Genomic DNA, 21,276 nt, shown 5'->3' on the forward strand with positions numbered 1-21,276 from the left:
TTTAATTCTGCCGTGATTTGGGCAGCCGTGGTTTTATGTTTTTTGGATACAATCCGGGTTAGCACCCGAACATCCCTTTCAGACAGCTTCCTCTTGCGTCCACAGTTAATCCTGTTGGATGTGGTTTGTCCTTCTTGGTGGTATGCTGAAATTTCCCTGGATACCGTGGCTCTTGATACATCACAAAGACTTGCTGTCTTGGTCACAGATGCGCCAGCAAGACGTGCACCAACAATTTGTCCTCTTTTGAACTCTGGTATGTCACCCATAATGTTGTGTGCATTGCAATATTTTGAGCAAAACTGTGCTCTTACCCTGCTAATTGAACCTTCACACTCTGCTCTTACTGGTGCAATGTGAAATTAATGAAGATTGGCCACCAGACTGGTCCAATTTAGCCATGAAACCTCCCACACTAAAATGACAGGTGTTTCAGTTATTTTGTCCAACCCCTGTATATATATATATATATATATATATGGTCTTAATTTAAAGAAGAGAAGCTCAGGTAAGCAGCGGTTATGATTTTCTGCTGCTGTGTGATTGATCTGGGTCGCGGTTCTGCTGTTTACCATGCGCTTTCATTTTGCAATGATAGCGAAGCATTATCAAATATTGTGATTTTTTTTTATGCTCATTTATTTGAAGTAAAATGGACAGCATAAATGTAATTGTGAGATTCTGCTGGTTTGTTTAATATTGTCAATATGTGTATATAATATAGATATAATATTAATATTGTCAATATGTATATATAATATAGACATAATATTAATATTGTCAATATTAATACAAATACAGCATTGTAATAATAAGTAATTCTGTCAGTATGTATCAGAACTACAGTATTTTGTGTTTTTAAGATAACTTATAAACAATATAAGCTAAAATACGGGCAGTGGCCTGCCATTGTACTTTAAGTTTACATTATATTGTATCGTATATCGCCACTTCTCAAAAGCATATTGAGATAAGAGTTTTTTAGTCATATCGCCCAGCCCTACTTTAGAGCTGCTTTTATTTCACCTTTTTTTCTTCAATACCCTGCATTTCAGTTGATTCCTCCAGTCAACACACTCCAAACACTACTGACCTTTGTTAAAGTCGGGTCTATCGTCTATACACACAGACGTTTTATTCTTTGATTGATAATTTATATTAGTTCACCCTCAGCTGCTACTGGCCTGGCCCGTCTGTCAAATTTTAAACCCAAGTGTGGCCCTTGAGCCAAAAAGTTTGCCCACTCCTGGTCTAGAGCATAGTTCTAGACTAAATCAAACACAGTGCCGAAGCGGGTCACTGATCTCCATCCTGCCCTGTCCTGAACATCCTCCTTTGTAACCTCAACCACCTGAATGTCCTCCCTCACTGCATCCATAAACCTCTTCATCCATAAAGCCCCCTTTTTCTGATCAAACTCACATCTTACCTCCTTAACTGTTTCCAAAACATCCTACATGTGCTGTCCCTATAATAACATCCTTCCTAGTCTTGTCCATCCTCATTACTCCCAGCTCAAATCACAGCACCTTTATCTCTGCCACCTCCAGCTTACAATGTCATTAAATACTTTTCTGGGTGGCTTTTGTCTAGACTTATAGATTGCTTGTTTATTAGGGCTGTTCAGTAACTGATGGCATTAAAAGCTCCTGCTTCTCCCAGCTCAACTGTTCTGGCAAAGTCAAGCCAAGCTTCTGTCTTCAGCTAATTCCAGTGGATCAGTCCACAATCCCAGCTTCTGAGGGACTGGAAGCTACTTGCTTTAGTAAATCAATCAATTAAACGATTCTCAAACTGCACAGTTTTGCATTCTTAAAACACCACAGCTATAAAATATGCAGAGATTGGCACGGCGACTTCTGGTTCCTTTTTTCTTTACTTTCGGCAGCAAATATTTTTAATTGCTGTAAACCAAGAGCTAGTATGCCTGTATGTGACACTGTGTCGACTGTTCTAACATACAGACTGTCATGACATACATACACCAATCAGCCATAACATTAAAACCACCTCCTTGTTTCTACACTCACTGTAAATTTTATCAGCTCCACTTACCATATAAGAGCATGTTGTAGTTCTACAATTACTGACTGTAGTCCATCTGTTTCTCTGCATGCTTTGTTAGCCCCCTTTCACGCTGTTCTTCAATGGTCAGGACTCTCCCAGGACCACCACAGAGCAGGTATTATTCGGGTGGTGGGTCATTCTCAGCACTGCAGTGACACTGACATGGTGGTGGTGTGTTAGTGTGTGTTGTGCTGGTATGAGTGGATCAGACACAGCAATGCTGATGGAGTTAAACACCTCTACCAACCAAAAATATATCCAGCCAACAGCGCCCTGTGGGCAGCGTCCTGTGACCACTGATGAAGGTCTAGAAGATGACCAACTCAAACGGCAGCAATAGATGAGCGATCGTCTCTGACTTTACATCTACAAGGTGGACCAACTAGGTAGGAGTGTCTAATAGAGTGGACAGTGAGTAGACACGGTATTTAAAAACTCCAGCAGCGCTGCTGTGTCTTATCCACTCATACCAGCACAACACACACTAACACACCACCACCATGTCAGTGTCACTGCAGTACTGAGAATCATCCACCACCTAAATAATACCTGCTCTGTAGTGGTCCTGACCATTGAAGAACAGGGTAAAAGCAGGCTAAAAATGTATGCAGAGAAACAGATGGACTACAGTCAGTAATTGTAAGTGCTTCTATATGGTGAGTGGAACTAATAAAATGGACAGTGAGTGTAGAAACAAGGAGGTGGTTTTAATGTTATGGCTGATGAGTGTATCTTTAACAGTTGTATGTAAACTTTTAACCTCTGCTTTAAAAGAATGACAGATTTTTGCCACAAGTATTTTTTTAATCTGAGTGTGTGCATGTGTCTCAGGTTTCTGAGATGTCAAAGAGGTTGAATGGGAAAACAGGACAAGGTGAAATAAAGATCTTGGCATGCTGCCTTTAGTTACTGCCCAAACCGGCACGAGACACAACACAGTTCTGCTTGCCAGACATCATCCAATGTTCTGGCTCTCTCGGTTTGTCTTTCACCTTCACTGACGAGCTAGTAGCCCTCTGAACTATCACTCTACAGGTGGAAATCTGTGCCAAAGCAACAAGCTTGGCTGATTTCATAGGCATCATATTACCTAGCTAAATACTACCTGGGTAATTACCAACACTTATTGTATATCAGACACAATGGCACACACATGGCGCTACCCACTCCCTCCAGCTTGTCTGGGCTCTCTTGTTTCAGGCAGTACAAGTCTGCAGGAGATCAAACTGTGTGAGAAATAATAATAAAGGATGTCTGGATTTCATGCCAGCTTCATGCCAAGCTGATTCGATGTCGTTTTTGAAGAAACCTCTTTCCTGTGAAAATGTGTATGCACAACACTTACAAACAAACAAACGCCATCAGCATGGACAAGCTAATAAACCCCATGAGTAGACTGCTTTCTGTAAACTTGTTTTTGGGTTTATGGGTAAAATGTTGAGGTGGCAGAGTGTGTTTACAATAAAATGAACACTATTAATGTTTTCTCCTGATTGCAGGTCTGGGGACCACTTATTGACACTTGATATGAAGTGTACGAGGGTGGCTGCATCCTACCTTTCTGTATTCTTGTACAATGAAGAGATGTCCTTCAAACAGCAATAGATTGCAACATCTTGTTCCTTAATCAAAAAGAAAAAGTAAATAAATAAATAAATATATATTTTTGGCCAACTGCATCAGTTGGATTAGGAAGATAAAGTCATACATATGAGCTGATTTGACTGATTAACCCAGAGTCATTCTGAATAATGTTCCCAATATGTTCTTACAATTTTTATTTAAGTAAATATTAATAAAAACCATGATTTCAAACATTTAATCTTGTCAAACACTTCTATACTTGTAAAAAGTTTCATTTCAATGCATTGTAATAAATAATAATGAATTAACTCAAAGATGGTTGGGTTGGTTTTCCCAGGCAGGTAAAGTTGAATATAAATCTTAAAATCCAAAAATAAATGTAAGCATTTTGCAAACATGCAGACTACTGTAGTTTAGCTTTATCCATTTAGCCTATGGCAGTTTATTCCCACTAATATTCCCACTGAGTTTCGAAGGCAAACGCTGGGTGCCTGGCTTGGGTTTCAGGTAGCCATGTCTAATTTATTTACACAACCAATCAGAAAAGACCAAATAAAACCCACTGTGACAAATTTATAAATTTATGAAAATGTACGTACACTTTTCTTAAAAAAATTTAGAAATGGCCTCCCAATAAGTGTATCTCTTTTACAAATGTCTTTATACTGGAGCGAGCTGACCCCCTTTTAATGAAGAAAAACACTGAACAGAAACCAAAACATTGACCCCATTACATAAACAAAAATGAGATTTGTGTAGATCCTTCTAACCTCAATAAACTTTCTTTGGTCTCAGTAAGGTGAAGAAATAAATAAAGAAAAACAAAATCTACACTGTTGGGTTCAGAGTTTGACTTGTCTCAGAGTGCAGACACTGATAAATCACTACAGTATAAGCCCTCTTTCTTTCTCACACACACACACACACACACACACACACACACACACACACACACACACACACACACAAAAAAACCATGTGACACTCTGTGACGTAAATGCCTCCCTACGGCTCCATCTTAGCATCTGTTGGAAAACACATAGTTGTGAGTGCAGATGCAATTTTTGCCAATTTCTCTTAACCGATAACCGACAAGCATGAAGTGTCCCAATAAAATATAACACACATCACAAGTTTGTCTGCTTTGTTAAACAAAAAAGTTAAATCTAGTAATCATATAAACCTTTATAATGGAATATGATGCAAAATATCCACATAATGTGTGTGTGTGTGTGTGTGTGTGTGTGTGTGTGTGTGTGTGTGTGTGTGCTAGTATAAGTCAGTAAGCAGAGATTAACTTTATAATAGGATAGATGCAAGATATCCAAATAATTATTAAATATAATAATAATACCACTGGGACAGTGGCAGCCTAGTATGTAGAGCTTTGGACTATTATTTGAAAGGTTGAGAGTTCGAATCCCAGCTCTTCCATGCAGCCACTGTTGGGCCCTTGAGCAAGGCCCTTAATTCTCTCCGCTCCAGGGGCGTCGAACAATGGCTGACACTGCGGTCTGACCCCAGCTTCCAAACAAGCTGGGATACGCAAGGAAAGAATTTCATTGTTCTGAACATCTGTATACACCGATCAGCCATAACATTAAAACCACCTTCTTGTTTTTACACTCACTGTCCATTTTATCAGCTCTACTTTCCATATAGAAGCACTTTGTAGTTCTACAATTACTGACTGTAGTCCATCTGTTCCTTTGCATGCTTTGTTAGCCGCCTTTCATGCTGTTCTTCAATTGTCAGGACCAGGACCACTACAAAGTAGGAGAGTCCAGACCATTGAAGAACAGCATGAAAGGGGGCTAACAAAGCATGATGGACTACAGTCAGTAATTGGAATTCTTCTTCTTTATCATTTTCTAATTGTTGTGTGAGTGTGTGTTTTGTGTGGAGGTTACACACAGATCTGCATGTGCAGAAATTAACATGCAGTCAAACGCCATACTGACCTACAATTATAACTGAATACAACTCAACCAATTGAGGGTTAAGGGTCTTTCTCAGGGGCCCAACAGTGTCAACTTGGTAGTGGTATGGCTTAAACCAGCAACCTTATTACAAAGTCTGATACTTTAAACCACTGAGCTAGCACTGCCACATACAGACAATACTGGCTATGTCTGAATGGAGGGAATGGCCGAGGGATACCGGGGTCAGTCACTGAGATTTGTTGCTTTACCGTGTCAGATCTAATTTCCAACTCATGTTTATTTAATGCCCAGAAAAACACACACTCTTCTACAGTGTACCCAGGATTGCCCTATACAGTGCCACACCTATTCTGTCTCCTGTCGTCTTCTTAATGGCTCCCAAATGCTATGTGGAACTCAAGCACACGCACACACACACGTTCCACAGCACTCACGCTCTGTGCGATGAAACCACAGGGTGGCTCTGGTTTTAAGAAACTCCAAACTGATCTACCACTCCCAAGAAGTGGAGAAGCTGGAGCACTTAACCACATTTTTCTTCCCTGGCCTCCCTGATGGAGGCACTTCTATCCCACAATGCTTAAGAAGTTCTGGATCCCATTAGCTATTTATTATAAAAATATGTACAGTGCAGCTTTTTTATTACGGCTTTATTCTAAAATACTTGCAGGTTTGGTAACTGGCTTTGGTCAGAATACCAACAACACCGCTGCTTGTGTACTTATTTTAGACTAATCAGTTTAACAGGATTTGCTGACATTTAAAACAAGGTCAATGTTGAAGCCAATCGGATCTGTGCTTTGGTAAAACAAAAGCTAATTTCTTGGCTAAACATTTCAGCTAACTCAACTACCTAGTATTACAGGAACATCAAAGCGGGCTAAATAATCTAATGTGACTTTAAAGATAAACATATTAATCCAGCACGTCAGTCTCTGGTACAGAAATCAGAGTGGCTATATCTGGATCATCTAAACCATTAGTTATTGTCCCAAATAATAACAATAACTTGCTGCCTAATATATTCCACCCACTAACAGGTGTTGCATGATGAAGAGATAATCAGTGTTATTCACTTCACCTGTCAGTGGTCATAATATTATGCCACGTCTGTATATATATATATATATATATACAGTGTATCACAAAAGTGAGTACACCCCTCACATTTCTGCAAATATTTCATTATATCTTTTCATGGGACAACACTATAGACATGAAACTTGGATATAACTTAGAGTAGTCAGTGTACAACTTGTATAGCAGTGTAGATTTACTGTCTTCTGAAAATAACTCAACACACAGCCATTAATGTCTAAATAGCTGGCAACATAAGTGAGTACACCCCACAGTGAACATGTCCAAATTGTGCCCAAAGTGTCAATATTTTGTGTGACCACCATTATTATCCAGCACTGCCTTAACCCTCCTGGGCATGGAATTCACCAGAGCTGCACAGGTTGCTACTGGAATCCTCTTCCACTCCTCCATGATGACATCACGGAGCTGGTGGATGTTAGACACCTTGAACTCCTCCACCTTCCACTTGAGGATGCGCCACAGGTGCTCAATTGGGTTTAGTCCATCACCTTTACCTTCAGCTTCCTCAGCAAGGCAGTTGTCATCTTGGAGGTTGTGTTTGGGGTCGTTATCCTTTTGGAAAACTGCCATGAGGCCCAGTTTTCGAAGGGAGGGGATCATGCTCTGTTTCAGAATGTCACAGTACATGTTGGAATTCATGTTTCCCTCAATGAACTGCAGCTCCCCAGTGCCAGCAACACTCATGCAGCCCAAGACCATGATGCTACCACCACCATGCTTGACTGTAGGCAAGATACAGTTGTCTTGGTACTTCTCACCAGGGCGCCGCCACACATGCTGGACACCATCTGAGCCAAACAAGTTTATCTTGGTCTCGTCAGACCACAGGGCATTCCAGTAATCCATGTTCTTGGACTGCTTGTCTTCAGCAAACTGTTTGCGGGCTTTCTTGTGCGTCAGCTTCCTTCTGGGATGACGACCATGCAGACCGAGTTGATGCAGTGAGCGGCGTATGGTCTGAGTACTGACAGGCTGACCTCCCACATCTTCAACCTCTGCAGCAATGCTGGCAGCACTCATGTGTCTATTTTTTAAAGCCAACCTATGGATATGATGCCGAACACGTGGACTCAACTTCTTTGGTCGACCCTGGCTAAGCCTGTTCCGAGTGGAACCTGTCCTGGAAAACCGCTGTATGACCTTGGCCACCATGCTGTAGCTCAGTTTCAGGGTGTTAGCAATCTTCTTATAGCCCAGGCCATCTTTGTGGAGAGCAACAATTCTATTTCTCACATCCTCAGAGAGTTCTTTGCCATGAGGTGCCATGTTGAATATCCAGTGGCCAGTATGAGAGAATTGTACCCAAAACACCAAATTTAACAGCCCTGCTCCCCATTTACACTTGGGACCTTGACACATGACACCAGGGAGGGACAACGACACATTTGGGCACAATTTGGACATGTTCACTGTGGGGTGTACTCACTTATGTTGCCAGCTATTTAGACATTAATGGCTGTGTGTTGAGTTATTTTCAGAAGACAGTAAATCTACACTGCTATACAAGCTGTACACTGACTACTCTAAGTTATATCCAAGTTTCATGTCTATAGTGTTGTCCCATGAAAAGATATAATGAAATATTTGCAGAAATGTGAGGGGTGTACTCACTTTTGTGATACACTGTATATATACAGTGTATCACAAAAGTGAGTACACCCCTCACAATTCTGCAGATATTTAAGTATATCTTTTCATGGGACAACACTGACAAAATGACACTTTGACACAATGAAAAGTAGTCTGTGTGCAGCTTATATAACAGTGTAAATTTATTCTTCCCTCAAAATAACTCAATATACAGCCATTAATGTCTAAATCATCGGCAACAAAAGTGAGTACACCCCTAAGAGACTACACCCCTAAATGTCCAAATTGAGCACTGCTTGTCATTTTCCCTCCAAAATGTCATGTGACTCGTTAGTGTTACTAGGTCTCAGGTGTGCATAGGGAGCAGGTGTGTTCAATTTAGTAGTACAGCTCTCACACTCTCTCATACTGGTCACTGAAAGTTCCAACATGGCACCTCATGGCAAAGAACTCTCTGAGGATCTTAAAAGACGAATTGTTGCGCTACATGAAGATGGCCAAGGCTACAAGAAGATTGCCAACACCCTGAAACTGAGCTGCAGCACAGTGGCCAAGATCATCCAGCGTTTTAAAAGAGCAGGGTCCACTCAGAACAGACCTCGCGTTGGTCGTCCAAAGAAGCTGAGTGCACGTGCTCAGCGTCACATCCAACTGCTGTCTTTGAAAGGAGTAGTGCTGTCAGCATTGCTGCAGAGATTGAAAAGGTGGGGGGTCAGCCTGTCAGTGCTCGGACCATACGCCGCACACTACATCAAATTGGTCTGCATGGCTGTCACCCCAGAAGGAAGCCTCTTCTGAAGTCTCTACACAAAAAAGCCCGCAAACAGTTTGCTGACATGTCAACAAAGGACATGGATTACTGGAACCATGTCCTATGGTCTGATGAGACCAAGATTAATTTGTTTGGTTCAGATGGTCTCAAGCATGTGTGCCGGCAATCAGGTGAGGAGTACAAAGATAAGTGTGTCATGCCTACAGTCAGTACAGTGGTGGGAATGCCATGGTCTGGGGCTGCATGAGTGCAGCAGGTGTTGGGGAGTTACATTTCATTGAGGGACACATGAACTCCAATATGTACTGTGAAATACTGAAGCAGAGCATGATCCCCTCCCTCCGGAAACTGGGTCGCAGGGCAGTGTTCCAGCATGATAATGACCCCAAACACACCTCTAAGACGACCACTGCTTTATTGAAGAGGCTGAGGGCAAAGGTGATGGACTGGCCAAGCATGTCTCCAGACCTAAACCCAATAGAACATCTTTGGGGCATCCTCAAGCGGAAGGTGGAGGAGCGCAAAGTCTCGAATATCCGCCAGCTCCGTGATGTCGTCATGGAGGAGTGGAAAAGCATTCCAGTGGCAACCTGTGAAGCTCTGGTAAACTCCATGCCCAGGAGAGTTAAGGCAGTTCTGGGAAATAATGGTGGCCACACAAAATATTGACACTTCAGGAACTTTCACTAAGGGGTGTACTCACTTTTGTTGCCGGTGGTTTAGACATTAATGGCTGTATATTGAGTTATTTTGAGGGAAGAATAAATTTACACTGTTATATAAGCTGCACACAGACTACTTTTCATTGTGTCAAAGTGTCATTTTGTCAGCGTTGTCCCATGAAAAGATATACTTAAATATCTGCAGAAATGTGAGGGGTGTACTCACTTTTGTGATACACTGTATATATATATATATATATATATTGTTCAGTTAAAAAATTACACTAGCCCACTACCTCAGAGTTCCAGGGTTTAAATCCCCAGCGGTGCTATCAACCATTCGGGTTGTCTCCATACAGACATGGTTGGCATTGTCTAAGCAGGTGATTGGCATTCTGTCCGGGATGTGTTATCGCATTGAGCCTTATTATTCTGTGGAAATCAGAACCACATCCACACTGCCCAAAGAGAGCAGTGGGTAAATCATTAAAATAAAATGAAGAAAATACCCTAGTTATTGCCCCTAGTTTTCAAGATGGCGCCTACCATGGCAGCCTGTTACTAAGCAGCTCTTCGTATGGTGTTTTGTTTATGTGGTTTTACAGTGTCCTACAGTGTTTATATAGAATCTTACTGTAAATATTTATTGCTTGTTTTTATAGTTAGTGAATGTTGTAAGAAGTTGTTCGTTGTCTGATGTGAGCTGCTTTGTCAAAGAAATTTCCTGCAAAGGATCAATAAAGTATCCATCCATCCATCCATCCATCCATCCATCCATCCACAGGAAACAAACAAAAAACAAAACACAGCTGGATTTATGCTTTGTGGTTTAAAACTGGAATTAAATTTATGTAACAATATTTATGTTGCCAGTGGGCTAGGTGTTTAAACAGAAACAGTCATTTTCTGGCTTTTATTTTTAAATTATTGACAAAACCATTAGGTCTGTTAATGCCAAACCATTACAAAATTAATAATATTCATTAAACTCAGGTAAAAAAAAACAGAAAACTGTGACATCATTGTGACAGTGTCAAGAACCAATCTGACAAGGAACTATGCTACATATCCCAGCCTTTTTTATTCTATTTTAGCATTTTCCCATTTTTCACCCAATCTAGTCATATCCATTTCCCCACTTCTGACTTCCTTTGCCGCTGCACATCCCCCTCCCTAACGAGAAGAGATGCAGGCTATCACACGATCACCTCCAACAAGAGCACAGATGCCAACCGCTTCACTTCACCTGCAAGGGCTGCAATAGTAGCAGGAACAATGAACCGATTTGTTTTATAGCCTGTCTATAGCACAGCTAAGAGTTATAATTAAGAAATGATGGACGTACAACTTTTTGAAGCTACACTAGTTCTTGCAAGCTGACTCAAGAGACTGTTCTCTCCTGCATGATACAGAAGCTGTGATGTCATTGGGCAGATTTTCTTTTGTTTTATGTAGCTCTGGCATCCTGTTCCTCTTTATATTTTATCCAAATCTAATACTTAAACTTCTCTCCCTCTTACCTTTCAAGGGAGTCGCTAAGGTGTTTAAAAGAGACTCGTGAGAAAATGAGACGCAGAGGAGTAGAAAGTGGCTAACACATGGAGGTTGTGGTAAGCTGTGGTTAGATTATTAATCATACTTCTTTCTAGTGCTTCATGTTTTGATTATTCGGCTTTCCCAAGTCCTGTTTCTTAAAAAAGAAGTAGACGGGGTGAGTGCGAGCAGGCAGCTGAGTGCTTTTAGCACAGTATCCATCACTATTTCTGTATATATATTGTACTCATGTGATATGTGTTCCTTGAAAGGGCTTTTGTATATGTCCGTTTACCGCATGTGTGTAGCATTAAGTAGCTGAGTATCTCTGTCTATGTTTGTGTAAACACTGCCCTTCCTCAGGCTGGCTAACTCACTTTGTTGCTTACTTTTCAAGGCAAAGGCAAGAAGCACCAACATCTTACCAAGATCTCACCAAACTCACACGCGTTATTGAGTGATGGCAGTGGTTTAAAATTTGGGGCAGGAAACTCACATGAGGTTTTGTTTAAAAAAGACCACACGTGTGTACTGGAGTGGGCCTAAGCAGCTCTTTGTGCAGCACTAATGAGGACTGGAGGCACTTCATCAACAAGCTGGAAGTGCCACGTGCACACGTTTGGGGTAAAAATCACCCTGCTCCACCCTAATCAAATCCCACAGGCTTTTACCACAGCTGCCTCATTGGTTGCTTTGGTGGTGGGCGGAGTCAGCAGAGAGTTAACGAAGCACATACATTCACACAGCATGATGAGTGTGCGGTAAAAGTAGTTAGCATGGGCACTAACCACAGGGAGGAAGGAATGAATGTGTCAAAGGGGAATGAGTAACGAGGGTTAAAGGGGCGTAAAGGTTACAGGCCTACATACAAACACAAACACGTAAACGTACACAAACAAAGCTGCTCTAACAGGGCTTGGGCGCTGAGTTACATGGTGCTCTGTACTACCTTTGACACCGCTGTTTTTTTCTTCATTCAATTTTAATGATTTACCCACTGCTCTTTTTGGGCAGTGTGGATGTGGTTCTGATTTCCACAGAATCATTGGGCTCAATGCGATAACACACTCCGGACAGAATACCAATCTCTCACTTTGACAATGCCAACCATGTCTGTATGGAGACACCCCGAATGGTTGATAGCACCACTGGGGATTTAAACCCTGGAAGCCAGTGGAATTGGGCCAATGTAATTTTTAACTGAACAATTATGTATGTATTTCATGCATTATTTAATATAAAGATGAGTGTATAAAATATATTTAAACATTAGGGTTTGCTTTCAGGTTTGTTTAAATGTAATTTAAATATACACTGATCAGCCATAACATTAAAACCACCTCCTTGTTTCTACACTAACTGTCCATTTTATCAGCTCCACTTACCATATAAAAGCACTGTAGTTTTATAATTACTGACTGTAGTCTCTGTTTCTCTGCATGCTTTGTTAGTCCCCTTTCATGCTGTTCTTCAATGGTCAGGACTCTCACAGGACCACTAAAGATCAGGTATTATTTGGGTGGTGAATCAATCGCAGCACTGCAGTGACACTGACATGGTGGTGAATGAAATGTTATTTTTCTACAGGTAAATGCTTACATGTGCATGTATGAAAGTGTGTACATTCAAAGCTGTCAGTTGTGAAATATGTATAAATTTTGTCTTATGATCTATGCCGGTTAAACATGACCACACAGAGAATACAACGGTGACGGATAGAACAACATACAGCACAATGTACAGTGCAAACACCACCTTCAGTGAGAACACAGTCTGAGAGAGACAGGACTGGCTTTTCTACTTCACAGCTTGGTTTCAGGATGGGGTCACTGTGTAATAAAGCACTTAATTTATTACTAAGTGTAAGTGCCAGTGTGTATCCTGAGCATGGTGAGAATCGGGCTGCAGGAGTGCTGGGGTACATGTGAAGGTGACACGAGAGTGAAATGGAGCCGGCTAACCGATAGAGAAAGACGCCATTGTCGTCTTGCGTATATGTGTGTAAGTGAGACACAGGCCTGAGCCAGACTGCTACTGCAGCCCTATACGTCCACTGAGCGCTTGATGACAAACAGATTTAGCTTTTTACACCTATTTCCAGGAGAACAAATATTGATCCGCAAATAAAAGTGGCGTCCCAGCACAGCCTGACGGTGTGTACGGAGAGAGATGAAAGTGTTAGGATAAAGATGACAGAAAAGGGCGTGACATGGCCGTAATAAAATGTCTATGGGGCTTTTTGCACTAAATCCACCACACCTAATATATACACATCTCCAGTCTACATAGAACAAGAAAAGTAAAGGCCCATTCAACTGCTTTCTTTCTTTTTATTATTTAATTATATATGGAACATAAACATATCGAAAAAATACTGCACAGCTCAGACCAAACCAAAGAATAATGTTTTGCACTCAGTTAAAATAAAATCTCCTAATTTCACTTAACCATGTTTCCCACATCAAGGAAATCTTATGGCTTTAATTTTTATGATAGTAGCTATGTTATTGGCCGGTCAAAGCATCCGGAAAGTATTCACAGCGCTTCATGTTTTCCACATTTTGTTATGTTATAGCCTTATTCTAAAATAGATTTAAATTCATTCATTAAATTCATAGATTTAAAGTAAATTCATTTTGTCCCTCAAAATTCTACCCACAATACCCCACCATGACAAAGTGAAAAAAGTTTGTTTGAAATTTTTGCAAATGTATTAAAAATAAAACAAAAATATAACATGTACATAAGTATTTACAGCCTTTACTCAATACTTTGTTGAAGCACCTTTGGCAGCAATTACAGCCTCAAGTCTTTTTAAGTATGATGCTACAAGTTGGCACACCTATTTTTGGGTAATTTCTCCGATTCTTCTTTACAGAACCTCTCAAGCTCCATCAGGTTGGATGGGGAGCGTCGGTGCACAGCCATTTTCAGATCTCTCCAGAGATGTTCAATCAGGTTCAGATCTGGGCTCTGGCTGGGCCACTCAAGGACATTTACAGAGTTGTCCCGAAGTCACTTTTTTGTTCTATTGGCTGTGTGTTTAGGATCGTTGTCCTGTTGGAAGGTAAACCTTCGCCTTAGGTGAGTCTCCCTGTTCCTGCTGCCGAAAAACATCACTGTAGAGATGGCATTAACAAGGTGATGAGCGGTGCCTGGTTTCCTTGAGACATGACGCTTGGTATTTAGGCCAAAGAGTTCAATCTTTGTTTTATCAGACCAGAAATTTTTGTTTCTCATGGTCTAAGAGTCCTTCAGGTGCCTTTTACTGAGGAGTGGCTTCCGTCTGGCCACTCTACCATACAGGCCTAATTGGTGGAGTGCTGCAGAAATGGTTGTCCTTCTGGAAGGTTCTCCTCTCTTCACAAAGCAATGCTGGAGCTCTATCAGAATGACCCTCGGGTTCTTGGTCGCCTCCCTGACTAAGGCCCTACTACCCCGACTGCTCAGTTTGGCCGGGCGGCTAGGTCTAGGAAAAGTCCTGGTGGTTCCAAACTTCTTCCACTGCAATCAAGTTGTAGAAACATCTGAAGGATGATCAGTGGAAACAGGATGCACCTGAGCTCAATTTTTAGTGTCATGGCAAAGGCTGTGAATACTTATGTACATGTTATATTTTTGTGTTTTACTGGCTGTGTCTGGGTTGGGGAGTAAAGATGGCCATGGTCTCATGATGGATTGGTGTCCTGTCCAGTGTGTGATACTGCACTGTGCCCAGTGATTTCGGGTAAGCCAGATCCATCGCTGGTGGTAAAACATGAAAATGTAATTAAAATAAAATGTAATTGAATGGAATTTAAATTGCAATTTGAGTTATGCTTCTTTACAGAGTGAAAGTGGCACTTTATAATGCATCCTCACCCACCCTCAGTAGGCAGTGCCAGCTACGTTTAAAAAAATTTAACCCATGAATGACGTAACTATTGTGCATTAAAATTACAAACAGAAGCTGCACATGTGGATCTGTGTAAAAAGATAAAACTGATTATTATCTTTTAAAGACAACACAAATGAGCATTCTTTGATTTGTTTGTTTAGTTAGAGCTTGTAATGAACGGTTAGCTCCCTATTGTTTAATATCAACATTCTAAATGCTGAACTGTTTCTGCTCTTATAGTTTACACCACTGTTTTACATTACTGCTATGCTATAAAGAAACAAAGCTTAGTAATGTTAAGGTGATTGTAAGACGCTATATGTTATATATGAGATGCTGGTCGGTTTACTGTGTATCATCGATTAATGACGATCAGTAATTGGTTAAAAGAAACCCTAATGTCAACACAGTGTTCTTAGACAGAAAAAAGAGGCACTAGAGGAGCTAGTGGGACAGGGCCTGCAGCGTTCTGAGAAGAAGACAACGTGATCCAGCCGATTCGATTAAGTGGTATGGATGAATAGCTCCCATTATCTTACTCTCTGTTCTATTTGAGTCTGGTTTCACTGGAAGAATGGAGCTTATAAGATCAGATAGAGCCACACACACACACACACACACGCACACATACACAGTGACAGAGCAGCAAGGTTCTGTAAAATGTGCTCAGTTGCCCTCCATTCATTTAGTCAAGGTTGGGTGTGTGTGTGTGTGTGTGTGCGCGCCAAATATGTTAACAATAGTCTGTCCAACACTCTACTCAGTGCCTGAATATACAATAAGATTCTTTAAGAACTGGCCAGCAAATACACAGGCACATCACATCAATCACAAAAACACAAAGAAATAAAGGTGACAATTTAACAATAAAGTTGGTATTAGAAGTGGTAAATTACGCTAGCCCACTATGGCTAAGATCCAGGCTTCAAATTCCTAGCAGTGCTCTTTGCCAGTCGGTCGTCTACATACAGTCAAGCCAGAAAGTCTGCACATCCCTTTCACCTTCTCCACGTTTTATTACACATACAGACTCATTCTATAATAGATTGAGTTCTTTTTTTGCCTCAAACATCTACACACAATAGCAAAATTTAAGGTCTGGGCTCTGGCTGGGCCACTCAAGGACATTCACAGACTTTCTCCGAAGCCACTCCTTTGTTCTTTTGGCGGTGTGCTTTGGGTCGTTGTCATGTTAGAAGTCATTGTCATGTTCCCTCTATCAGGACTAGTCACCCTGGTCCTGCCACTGAAAAACATTCCCACATCATGATGCTGCCACCACCATGCTTCACTGTAGGTATGGCATTAGCCAGGTGTTGAGCGGTGCCTGGTTTCCTCCAGAAGTGACGCTTGGTATTCAGGCCAAAAAGATCGATTTTGGTTTTATCAGACCAGAGAATCTTGTCATGGTTTGAGAGTCCTCTAGGTGCCTTTTGGCAAACTCCAAGCGGGCCGTCATGTGCCTTTTGCTAAGGAGTGGCTTCCATCTGGCCACTCTACCATAAAGGCGTGATGAGTGCTGCCTGGATGGTTGATCTTCTAATAGGTTTTCCCATCTCCACAAAGATACGCTGGAGCTCTGTCAGAGTGACCCTCGGGTTCCTGCTCACCTCGCTGGCCAATATATGTGTACATATTAAAGTTTACATTTAGATTTTTAATAAATTAGCACAAATATCTAAAAACCTGCTTTCACTTTGTCATTGTGGGCTATTTTGTATAGAATTTTGTGACAAAAAATGCCCAGCCCAACCGAGGTTCAGTATCCCTTACATTTTAAGACAGGTTTACAGGAAATCTAAAATAACCACCTGTGAACCACTTACAAACTACAATTAGATGATCAGAATCTGATAGGCCTACCTTTGTTGACACTGAAATGCTGTGGACATTCCTACATATGTAATTCTTATAATACAGCCTAAATGAAAACACAAAAGGGAATTGAAGCACATTTATTTATTTTACATATTTTCAGCATATATACACATTGCTTGTCTTAAAGTAAAACACATTTTATTTTCATTACACATTTGCATCTCTCCCTGTTCCAGGTTTGTTCCCGCTGTCCGCACTAACCTCGCGAGAACTGCCACTTGCAGCAGCCTGGGTGGCAGTTCTCGCGAGGTTAGTGACATTTCAGTTTGGAGAGGCACAGGAATGTTTTTTAAAATTATAATATAATACGGGAAATTTACGGGAAAATACTAATACGGGAGAACGGCGGGAAAGAGGGGTCAAATACAGTAGTTTCCTGGCCAAAACGGGAGACTTGACAGGTATGGTCTTACTCGAGGTGTATTTCTCCCCAATATAACTTTCTCTTAGACTATTGGCACTGATAAATGGGCATGTTTTGGGTAATTATGGTAAACATGTAACCATGTTCCTGTGCATTAGCTGCTTTATATTATAAAAGCATTAGTAGATTGGTCTAAAAAATAATAAATCAAATCTAATACTAAGTAGCATTTTGAACAGCATTTCTTTTAAATTTATACAGCAAATATCTATTACAGTAGACGGCCAAGGTCTCTATAGCCTGAACAATGTAGCTGATAGCTCTCAGGTGTATTAATCATATAGGAACCAAAGCTCTCTGTCTTCCACAAATAAACCTAACATGAAATAGAAATATTCTAATTACACTGAACTTTTGAAACATTTACGATCCTAAAGGTGTTTGATTAAAAATGTTTGCGTTTGCGCTAATTCGGTCACTGAGCTTTTCATTTTGCTCTTTTTTTTCCAAACTCAGCACCACAGAAACTGAGATTTCCTTTACTGTGTGTCCTTCGAGACTTTAATAAAACAAAATGAATTCAAATGAAACATGGAGCAGACCTAGGTTCGATGGTGATGAAAGCATACCACTGACATGGGGGATGAATGGGGTATGATATAGGGGTGAAGAGTTTGTGGGTTTTCCCTCTTTATCCCATGCTGCTGAGTACAAATATTCAGTGTTTAGCTTCTTTCATTCCTATGAAATAATGACACAATATCTAGGCCTGTCAAAATATATACACAATCACCTAATCAATTGTTGGACCAAATAATCTCGAGTCCAACATCCTTTTGAATCGCATATTGCATTAATGTCTAATTATGTTATGACATTGTTACAACACAGCTCTGTAATTCTTTATTGTTAAGCATTCACTAGCTAGAATTCATGCTGCTTAATGGCAATCCTTCAGAAAAAAAAAAAAAAACACACTATAGTATAATTTCAAAGTGAATTTCCAGGAGGGTGCTGTCGTTGTAATACAGCATAATTCCAATGAGTTGATATGTTCTGTTTAAAAGAAAAATAAGTCATAAAAAGAATGAATGATTTAATGATAGCTAAGAAGTTAAGGTACTGGACTAGTTAAAAGAAGGTTACTGGTTCAAGCACCACCACTACTAAGTAGCTACGGATGGGTCCCTAAACAAGGCCCTTTACCCTGAGTTGCTTGCATTGTATTAAGCCACAATTGTGTACACGGGAGGAGCTTGTCAATGATCTCAAGGGAGCTGGGAGCAGAGAAATGCTGGATATGACCCCAAGAACACCATCCCCACCGGGCATTTCTTTGCCTCCAAACACGGCGAGTGGAGTTGATGCCAAAGAGCTCAATTTTGGTCTCATCTGACCATATCACATTCTCCCAAGCTTTCTCTGAATCATTCAGGTGTTCATTGGCAGACTTCAGACGGGCCTGTACATGAGCCTTCTTGAGCAAAGGGACTTTGCGGGCACTGCAGGATCTCAATCCATTACGGCGAAGTGTGTTACTAATGGTTTTCTTGGTGACTGTGCTCCCAGCTCCCTTGAGATCATTGACAAGCTCCTCCTGTGTAATTCTGGGCTGACCTCACCTTTCTAAGAATCATTCTTACCCCACCAGGTGAGATCTTGCATGGAGCTCCAGAGTGAGGGTGATTGACTGTGATCTTGTATTTCTTCCATTTTCGAATTATCGCACCAACAGTGGTCTCTTTCTCACCAAGCTTCTTGCTGATGGTCTTGTAGCCCATTCCAGCCTTGTGCAGGTCTACAATCTTGTCCCTGACGTCCTTTGATAGCTCTTTGGTCTTGCCCATGGTGGTCGAGAGATTTTAATGGAAGAAACTGATTCTGTGACAGGAGTCTTTTATACAGGGACAGGACTAATTTGTGTGCCTCATGGGCACATAACCGGTCTGTGGGGGTCAGAATTCTTGCTGGTTGGTAGGGGATCAAATACTTATTTCCCTTAATTAAATACAAATTAATTTATAACTTTTATTTAATGTTTTTTTTCTGGATTTTTTGTTGATATTCTGTCTCTCTCTGTTAAAATAAATCTTCCATAAAAATTATAGACTGTTCAAGTCTTTGTAAGGGGGTAAACTTACAAAATCAGCAGGGGATCAAATACTTATTTTCCCCACTGTGTATATACAGTGTATCACAAAAGTGAGTACACCCCTCACATTTCTGCAGATATTTAAGTATATCTTTTCATGGGACAACACTGACAAAATGACACTTTGACACAATGAAAAGTAGTCTGTGTGCAGCTTATATAACAGTGTAAATTTATTCTTCCCTCAAAATAACTCAATATACAGCCATTAATGTCTAAACCACCGGCAACAAAAGTGAGTACACCCCTTAGTGAAAGTTCCTGAAGTGTCAATATTTTGTGTGGCCACCATTATTTCCCAGAACTGCCTTAACTCTCCTGGGCATGGAGTTTACCAGAGCTTCACAGGTTGCCACTGGAATGCTTTTCCACTCCTCCATGACGACATCACGGAGCTGGCGGATATTCGAGACTTTGCGCTCCTCCACCTTCCGCTTGAGGATGCCCCAAAGATGTTCTATTGGGTTTAGGTCTGGAGACATGCTTGGCCAGTCCATCACCTTCACCCTCAGCCTCTTCAATAAAGCAGTGGTCGTCTTAGAGGTGTGTTTGGGGTCAGACCATGGCATTCCCACCACCATGCTTGACTGTAGGCATGACACACTTATCTTTGTACTCCTCACCTGATTGCCGCCACACATGCTTGAGACCATCTGAACCAAACAAATTAATCTTGGTCTCATCAGACCATAGGACATGGTTCCAGTAATCCATGTCCTTTGTTGACATGTCTTCAGCAAACTGTTTGCGGGCTTTCTTGTGTAGAGACTTCAGAAGAGGCTTCCTTCTGGGGTGACAGCCATGCAGACCAATTTGATGTAGTGTGCGGCGTATGGTCTGAGCACTGACAGGCTGACCCCCCACCTTTTCAATCTCTGCAGCAATGCTGACAGCACTCCTGCGCCTATCTTTCAAAGACAGCAGTTGGATGTGACGCTGAGCACGTGCACTCAGCTTCTTTGGACGACCAACGCGAGGTCTTTTCTGAGTGGACCCTGCTCTTTTAAAACGCTGGATGATCTTGGCCACTGTGCTGCAGCTCAGTTTCAGGGTGTTGGCAATCTTCTTGTAGCCTTGGCCATCTTCATGTAGCGCAACAATTCGTCTTTTAAGATCCTCAGAGAGTTCTTTGCCATGAGGTGCCATGTTGGAACTTTCAGTGACCAGTATGAGAGAGTGTGAGAGCTGTACTACTAAATTGAACACAATGCACACCTGAGACCTAGTAACACTAACGAGTCACATGACATTTTGGAGGGAAAATGACAAGCAGTGCTCAATTTGGACATTTAGGGGTGTAGTCTCTTAGGGGTGTACTCACTTTTGTTGCTGGTGGTTTAGACATTAATGGCTGTATATTGAGTTATTTTAAGGGAAGAATACATTTACACTGTTATATAAGCTGCACACAGACTACTTTTCATTGTGTCAAAGTGTCATTTTGTCAGTGTTGTCCCATGAAAAGATATACTTAAATATCTGCAGAAATGTGAGGGGTGTACTCACTTTTGTGATACACTGTATATACAGTATATACTGTTACAGTACAATACAGTATGTGCTGGTGCAGTATGTAGAATACAGTATGTACTTGTTCAGAATGTGCTTGTTCAGTATGTAGAATACAGTATGTACTGGTGCAGTATGTACTGGTGCAGTATGTAGAATACAGTATGTGCTGGTGCAGTATGTGCTGGTGCAGTATGTAGAATATAGTACGTACTGGTGCAGTATGTGCTGGTGCAGTATGTAG

At 41.1% G+C, this 21,276-nt stretch overlaps 1 protein-coding gene across 1 annotated transcript in view; it reads right to left on the reverse strand.

Annotated features, from left to right (window-relative positions):
- Positions 1 to 21,276, reverse strand: part of thrab (thyroid hormone receptor alpha b) — a 261,868-nt gene that overhangs the window by 73,761 nt on the left and 166,831 nt on the right. The window contains exon 4 of the mRNA XM_063002834.1: positions 3,625 to 3,689. The gene's annotated coding sequence lies outside the window, so the exon portion shown is untranslated. The remainder of the gene's footprint in view (positions 1 to 3,624; positions 3,690 to 21,276) is intronic.

This window comes from Trichomycterus rosablanca, chromosome 10 (genome assembly GCF_030014385.1).
Source record: "Trichomycterus rosablanca isolate fTriRos1 chromosome 10, fTriRos1.hap1, whole genome shotgun sequence".
Classification (NCBI taxonomy): Eukaryota; Metazoa; Chordata; class Actinopteri; order Siluriformes; family Trichomycteridae; genus Trichomycterus; species Trichomycterus rosablanca.